This window comes from Halyomorpha halys, unplaced genomic scaffold (genome assembly GCF_000696795.3).
Source record: "Halyomorpha halys isolate HHAL.00 unplaced genomic scaffold, Hhal_1.1 Scaffold349.1, whole genome shotgun sequence".
In the NCBI taxonomy this organism is placed as follows: Eukaryota; Metazoa; Arthropoda; class Insecta; order Hemiptera; family Pentatomidae; genus Halyomorpha; species Halyomorpha halys.
The window spans coordinates 903648-911865 of record NW_027109825.1 but is presented as its reverse complement, the minus strand read 5'-3'; the positions used below and the strand labels follow the sequence as shown (position 1 = coordinate 911865).

Below are 8218 nucleotides of genomic sequence, written 5' to 3'. Positions count from 1 at the left end.
CACGTATTGATCTTTCGAATAAAAAAAAAAATTTGATTACAATTTAATTTTTTGTGTTATTTTTTACAATTTCAAGTTCTATCGGGCTTAAAAAAACACCCTATAGTATGCGGAAGTATTGAGACCGTGAAAAAATCGTAAATTTTTAACTTTCTCACTTTGTAATTGTAAATTTGTAACTTTCTTAATTAGTAATTGTAACTTTCTGAACATGTCAATTGTAATCTACTAACTTTGTAAACCCAGTGTAAATGGCCCTAATGGTGGAAACACTTAAATAAAATAAAATAAGTATAGATAAGAAATATAAAATTTAAAAAAAAGGTAATATAAATAAAATATAGTTGATAAATATATAAAAAAGTAATAAATAGATATAGGAAGGTCTAAAGATAGGACGTTTCGAAATGCACAGACAGGCCTGACCATAGTCACGTATCAAGTCCTACGTGACGTAGTACGTGACTCCACTTCTCACTCAATAGGTCCTAGTCGGGAATAAATAAAAAAAATACGACTACACTTCTTCCTTTGCTGGAAAGGATTTGTACATTAATATACCGAGTTCAATTAAAATCACTAGAGCCATTTTAATACAACATCTCTCTGTAGCAGATTCAAGTTTCTGGTTGGACGTTTCACTGCCTCTTGAACCATTCTTAACTTTTTGTCTCTCGTGATGAACCACTCGTCTTGCCACTCTTACCATCCAATTCCTTGATCCAAGAAATCTTTGCATGTTGATAATGTTACGACTTGAACCATCTTTATAGCTAGTCTGCCTGCGAGTCTGCCTTTTCATTCCCAGTGATCCCACAATGACCTGGCAGCCATAAAAACAAGACCCTACAACCCATGTTGTTCAAAGTTTTCAAATGCTGCTTCAACTCTATTATTAATGGGTGTGTTGAAAATGGATTTTGTAAAGGTTTCAGGGCAGATTCCGAGTCAGAACAGATGACCGAGCGGGGGCAGTTTAGAGGAATCTTGCAATCAGCGCGTTTGATTCCGAACAGTTATCCAGTGTACACCGAAGAATATGGTGGTAACGAAAATAAGAGGGTGTGCCTGGTCCAGCTCTCGTGGTTTCAGTATATGTTTACATCTTTTTCGCCATTCTCAGGTGGTCGAGCTCTTCCGAACGTAAAGTCCTTTGGTCCCACTACTCTCTTCCACCCTTAGATGAACTCCCTGAAGAAGGGATAGTTCTCTTCTCCCGTCAGATGAGAAAACTGTAAACAAAATTGTAACATGCTATTTTATAGGTTGAATAATATGGCCAAAATTGATCACTGCTTGATCTAAGTAATGCAACAGTTGAGGAGTTGGGTGGCCACATAGATCGCTCTGGTAGTGAGCCCTTTGTATCAAGAAGGCACTGCATATTAAGTAATATAGACCTCAAATATCGATTAAACCATTAACCAAGATATAAAATATAGGAAAATTATTATTATTTTTTTTATTTTTGTTAACTCTATATTCACAATTGCTTTGTATCCATTGTGGTTTTGTGTTAATATAGAATAGTTTCAATTATTCATTATTAAAACATAAGGCAACTGGTATCGACTTCTAATACTCACTATCACAGATTATATAATTAAGAGTTATGAATAGTCTGTATTATACCTATAATATAATATTTCAATTTTTGTTATTCAGATCTTACATTATTCACGATAATAACTTTAATGAGATAATTATATGGTTCTGAGATAATTATTCCTTAGTAGTTATCTTGAAAAACGTTTTTCAAGATAAGATTGTTCCCATTGAACTTATGAAAATTCATCTTAAGTTACATAAAATTCTTGATGATACTTGAACTATAGATTAAGTATATTATACTCAAATGGTGACTCATTTAGCTGGTCAATTATATTATGGGAATTTTCTGTGCTCGGTCAATTAAACACGAATATTTATATTGTTTAAAATTTATGTAATTTAAAATTTAATTATTGAACATTAGTAAGTATATACATTTATTTATCATAAAAATTGTCATTTTATACATTATACCTTTATCGGTGAGCAGTTCAAGGATAATTTGCAGTCATTGGAAGGAATGTCAGAAGAAGAAATGTTGACACATTTGTCGTCATCTTTGGGTAAAATTTTATCTTTCGGTAAATTTTATCAACTAGAGATCGTTGGTAGATATTATTAAATTTGAAGATGAGCTGTTGTATTTGTGTGACCGGTTTATAGTAAAAATGGAGAAATAGATACGGAAAGGCAAATTTTAAAATGTGTATTGCTCATATTGGGTCCTAGAGTACGGGTTAAAGAGGAAATTTTTGGTTGAGGTAGTGGATTTTTTCTATATTTTTACGGATTTTTAAGTTGATAAGGAATTTTTGGAATTTGAAAGCAAAAAAAAAAATATAATTTGGATTTAAGATGTTTGGATATAGTCGTCATAAGGTTAAGAAAATTGTTTATAGATTTCGTAAAAGAGGTGTTAGAGCGACTTTTGAGCAAGAAAATACGGTATTATGGGCATGGAATTAGTAGTAAGATCAAAGAGTATTTATGTGGGATTTGAAATTCGGGTAAGAGGAATTGATGAATGAGAAAGACAAACATAATTCCTTCATTCTGTTATTAAATTAATTATAGTTATTAATTTTTTTTCAAAATTATAATTGCTTAAAAGCAAAAAATACATTTTTTAAATACATACATTTATTATATTCTTGGATGTTTTGGGGTTACTGTGTCCCACTCAGTATAATTCACTGTTGATTTTAAAACAGTGAATCTAAAATTTTATACAATTTGTTAGTTTCATTTCTGGTAATAAATAAAGAAGGCAATTAATAAATAAAAGAATATTTTAAAATTATATTGTACTTATGTAATACGTTAAAATTGTCAGTATATAAGTTTTACAACTAAATTATTTTACTTGATCAATAATATAGAGCATTATCCCCGAAACGTCCAAGATTAAAATAAATATATTTTTTAAAAATTGTATTTTTATTCGAAGTTTTCAACCTTTAGGCAATTTTCTTTTTAAGTATACTTCGTACAATGAAAAGCAAATTTAAACTGAGTATTGCATTTTTAAAGTTATCAATTATTTTATAATGTTATTTATTATTTTATCATAGATTCTAAATTTATATTTAAATATTTATGTTTTGAATTATTTAATAACCTTAGCAGTTTGTTATGTCTCGATCTAGTCCAGTCCGTAATTAAGTGCTAATAGTTTTTTTTTTGTTTTTAATAATAAAATATTTAGATTTATTATCAGTTCGAATCCATGCAAATTAATTTTTTTTTTATAACTCGCCCTTTCCGTTTTCCGCTATATTGATTATTTCTGATCAGTTGCTATTTCATCATCTGCATATATTAAGTTTTATTTATAGCATTTACTCGTAAACAAACCACACCTGCAACATTGAAATAAAATGAATAAAAAAAAAAATTTGAATTGCTCGTTTTCCTAAATATATTTTTATTTTACAAAAAAACTAATATGAAAAAATACACAAAAAATTGGTAAATATCCAACTTTTTACTGAAACTGACGTCGGCCCTGTGGCGCAACGGATAACGCGTCTGACTACGGATCAGAAGATTCCAGGTTCGAATCCTGGCAGGGTCGTGATTTTTTTTTTTAGTTTTAGCAATTAATTACTGAGAATGTTTTATATTAGTTAGGGACTTGGTTTAGATATAATTGATTTAAAAATATTTTTAAATTATAATCGAATAAATTTGTATAACTGTTTTCTTCTATATTATCCTTAATACCAACACTTAAATCCTGTAGGGATTTAAACTTTATTACAATTAGTTATTGTTTATTGGAAAATATATCCCGTAGGATGGTTAGGGAAAGTTGTGTAATGCATACGCCACACCAGATTTTTTGTTTGAATTGTATCACTATGAAACATGTAACCTTGAATATTATAAATTCCATTTCAAACTATTTTAAACTTTTAAAATGAAATTCACAATTTGAAATGTTGTGTAGTAGCTATTTTTATTTTCTCCTAAATATTATAGGAAGGCAAGCATATTAATGCTAAGATTACAACATAATTATAATATTGGCACCATAATGTGAATGCTAGTATTATACATCATGTTAAAATGTATTAATCCTAATCAAATTCAACAATTTTTTATCTGGTTTGAATATATTTTTGTTTTTCCCTAAAAGCCCTTAGATTTAAAAAGTAGAATATATTTTTTTGTTATTAAACCTTGTTAATGTATATCATGTTGATGCTATTTGAATATTCATGCTACATCAATATACAAATATGATCCGTCTTTTTTGTTGGTGTGATAGGTATAATATTTTATCTGCATATATTTGATCTTGATTTTTCTGTTCTGATCCTCGAATTGGTAATGTTTTGGTTGTTTATTGTTTACTATTATTTTAGAGACTTTGGTGTTCGAAATCTTTTAATCTCAGCAGTTGATCTATACCTTCTGTGGAGTTTCTTTTATATTAAATATGTTTAGCAGAACTATGGTTTAATCATATAGCATCGTCTCTGTGTTACTAGGAGACAGTATGATAATAAATACATAAATGTTTTTGGACTATTACTGTTTTTCTAACATTTGACATGTTAGCTGAAAACTTCAGCTATTTCCAAATCAACAGGGAGTCAGATACATAAAGGTATTATTTTAAATCAAACTTGATGTTTTTGTTTTTATGAATGAATAAAGTTTTTGTTTTACCTCTTTGGTGCTTTCATGTTTTATACCATTGTTATTGGTAAACATAGTAACCATTGTTTTATAGACCAAGATAATTTGGTCAACTTTCATTTGTTTATTACAATAAAATGAGATAGGAATCCAATACAGTAGTTATTATTTAATAATAAAAGAGCAACATAATATTTCTGATGGTAACTTCATTTAGTCTAAATGTAATCCAAACTACCACACACACAAAAAAAATTGTTAATATGATCACGTGAAAAAAATTTCCATTTAGAATATAATACTATTCTATATTTTTTGTTTAACATTTCAGGTGTATCCCATGCTCATGTACTTGTATCCTACAATTGCAACAATTAACTTAATATTATCAAAAACTTTTTTCTGTATATTATATGTGTACAATTAAAATCTTATAATCTATTTTACCTCATTTTGTCAATTATATGGTGAAATATTGTTATGTATATACATATAATTTAACATTTACTGTATAACATTATTTAAATAATGCCCTTCACTACTGATGCATTCACTTGTCTCTTTAACTCAAACCAATGTTCTATATCAGGCATTATCTCTTTGGATATATCAATTTGCCTGTGGGCTATTTTTTTTTACCTCCTTATTTATATGTCTATATTGTATAATATCGAAATTTAAAATATATAAAAAAACTTGATATATGAAATTTATGATAGCCAAAATTGTCATAAAATTGAAGTATTTACTACATTACATTTTGTCATCCTTGGACCAATGTGTACATTTGAAGCACGGTTGTGTGGAATTTCAAGTGATTTTTTTTTAAACTTTAATTTTAGCTGTGACATCGATGAATCACAAGAATTGTCACTTTGATTTCTACTCACTTCCTTTGTCTATTATAAAAAATTCACACTATTTTGGTTTTCATTTTCTTGAAAGTTTCTTATCTTCTATAATATGTTGTTTTGTTTTTTTGAGTTAGTATTTTTAATGTACTAGATAAGTTTCATCTGATATTTGCAGTATTTTATTTTTAAAATTGAGATTTACATTAATTTTATTTTCATTGTTTTATCTTTGGCGAAGGGTATGAAATATTTTTTACTTATTTGTTTTCTTTTCAAGGACAAATAGGCTAAACCCTTTCAAATAAATAAATGAGCATAGTCCAATATGCAAGAGATTGATATGTAAATGGAAGTTAAAAAAAAAATAGTTATAATTAAAAATTGAAACAATATATTTATATTATAATTTATTTTAAAAAAATATTTAGTAAAACATAAATTTCATGACTAAAGATATGACAACTTTTAATAATAAGAACAAATCCCTTTAATATAGGATATAAAACAAAAAAATGTAAAAATAATTTATTTTTCTGAATTTATATAGTGATTTTTATCTGTATACAGTATGTTTATATAATTGTGAATAATGTAAACTTAAAAGTGAATGTAGAGGTTGTAAGATCTAACTTCATCTAATATAATGATTCGTAAATTAACTAGATACATACTATCTATTACATGAATAGGACACAATGTTCGAAACGTCCAGAAGATAAAAAGTAGTTAGAATTTTTTGTTGAAAATAAAACAAATAAGTTTATTTTATAATATTTATAACTTTTTAGTATGTAAAAATAAAAATAAACCTTTTTTACAATTAGTCCTATTTTTTCTTATATTTCTGTTAGTTATAAAAATAGCTATGTAGAAAATTTTTATATATTTTTAATAACTTAAAACAGAAACTGTAATCCTAAGAAAATGAAAAATCTACCATAAAATATTTATTTATATTTATTTTCAGGAATTATGTACAGTTTATACAGTACATAGTTATGATATAATCACAAATTATATTTATGAAACCATGGTTGACGATAAATGAAATTAAAGAGTTGGTCACGAAACTTACCTCACTGTTTGTTTCTTTCTTGACCACGCACACAACCATCTTTTCTTTTATTCTTAAATATAATTTAAAAATTAATCATTTAAATAATAATCATAATACTGTAAAATATATGGCTTAAATAAATATTCAATATTTATATAAAAAAAATTGAATAAAAACAAAAAAAATATGGTCATAGATTGAATTAAAATTAAGTAACAATTCAGTTATACAATAATCTTCCTTTATTTAAATTAATTATACTGTATAATAATAAATTCCTGTTATTACATCATTATGTATATAATGATGCTTCATTCTATCTTGTTGATTCATTACTAAAAACATTTATTCATGATTCAGCCAGTTTTTGCTGAATGGGCCATGTTCTGTAGATGATTAAGTCACCCAAATAACCATCATGTGGTCCTTTAGCCAAGAATGGAAATTTAAATTTAACAATTTACAGCTTGCTTTAAAATTTTGTGGAACGCAGTGCAGGGTTTTATGATTAATGTCTAGTTGTAATTAATCATAATTTTTGCCTAATCCCTTAATTTTATTGCTATTTTCTCTGATTTAGAATCAAAACTCATTTTATATGAAATTTTTTTTTTATAAATAAATAAGTTGATTAATCATCATGAGTTTTTTCATTATTTCTCTTCCATTTAAACTACACATCTAGATCATTTATTAAATAGAACTTCGTATAAAATTTACATCTCGACTAAAAATGATTTTGATCATTATGATATTTTGTATACCTGCTTCATAAAAATAAACTGAGGAAGGAACATTTAACCGAAAGTAAATATTATAAATAAGGAAACGATAACTTACAAAGGTGTTTCACTGTTCTGTAAAATGAACGATTCGATGAACTGGTATTTTCTTATTGTTTTATCGAATATTTTTTACTGAAATAGTCATGAGCACTAATTAATAAAATACAATAAATATGAATTGCTAATAATAATAAATATACTTTATATTATTTTATTTGGGATTTCATTAAATACAACTTTTTTCTAATACTTACTTTGACCATTCAAAATTAACATTTCATTGTGAATTGTTCCAATTTCAACCATTCCTTTGGGAATTATTGTGTAATCGACAATCCTGTGAAATCACTGTTTAAAAATAATTACGATAATAAATAAAGTTTTAACCCCTTAAATGATTTATGTGTTCAACAGAATTCTGAAAAAAAAGAAACAAGAATAAATATTTTTCTTAACATAACCTGTGCCTGTTGAGTACTTATCCGGTGAGTGGTTATCAAGACCTCGTGGCGCAACGGTAGCGCGTCTGACTCCAGATCAGAAGGTTGCGTGTTCAAATCACGTCGGGGTCATAGAATTTTTTTTTTAAAATGATTTAATATATATTAGAAATAAAACACCTCAAGTATGTATTTTGAATCTTGAAAATTATTTTGAATTTTTTTCCCAACATTAACAATAATTGTTAGAAGATAATAAACATAATTTATTACTAATTACTTACTGTATTTGTACCAATTTATTTATTTACACCTCATTATTAAAAATTCTTCATAAAATACCAGGAATATCCGTATTTCACGTCACACCTCAATAGCTTAGGATTA

General features: G+C 26.8%; 2 non-coding genes across 2 annotated transcripts; both read left to right on the top strand.

Annotated features, from left to right (window-relative positions):
* Positions 1 to 3552: 3552 nt before the first annotated feature.
* TRNAR-ACG (transfer RNA arginine (anticodon ACG)) lies at positions 3553 to 3625 on the top strand. The gene has a single exon. It is a non-coding gene; the product is annotated as a tRNA-Arg (tRNA).
* Positions 3626 to 7891: 4266 nt separating this feature from the next.
* Positions 7892 to 7963, top strand: TRNAW-CCA (transfer RNA tryptophan (anticodon CCA)). Its single transcript has one exon. It is a non-coding gene; the product is annotated as a tRNA-Trp (tRNA).
* The last annotated feature ends 255 nt before the right edge of the window (positions 7964 to 8218 follow it).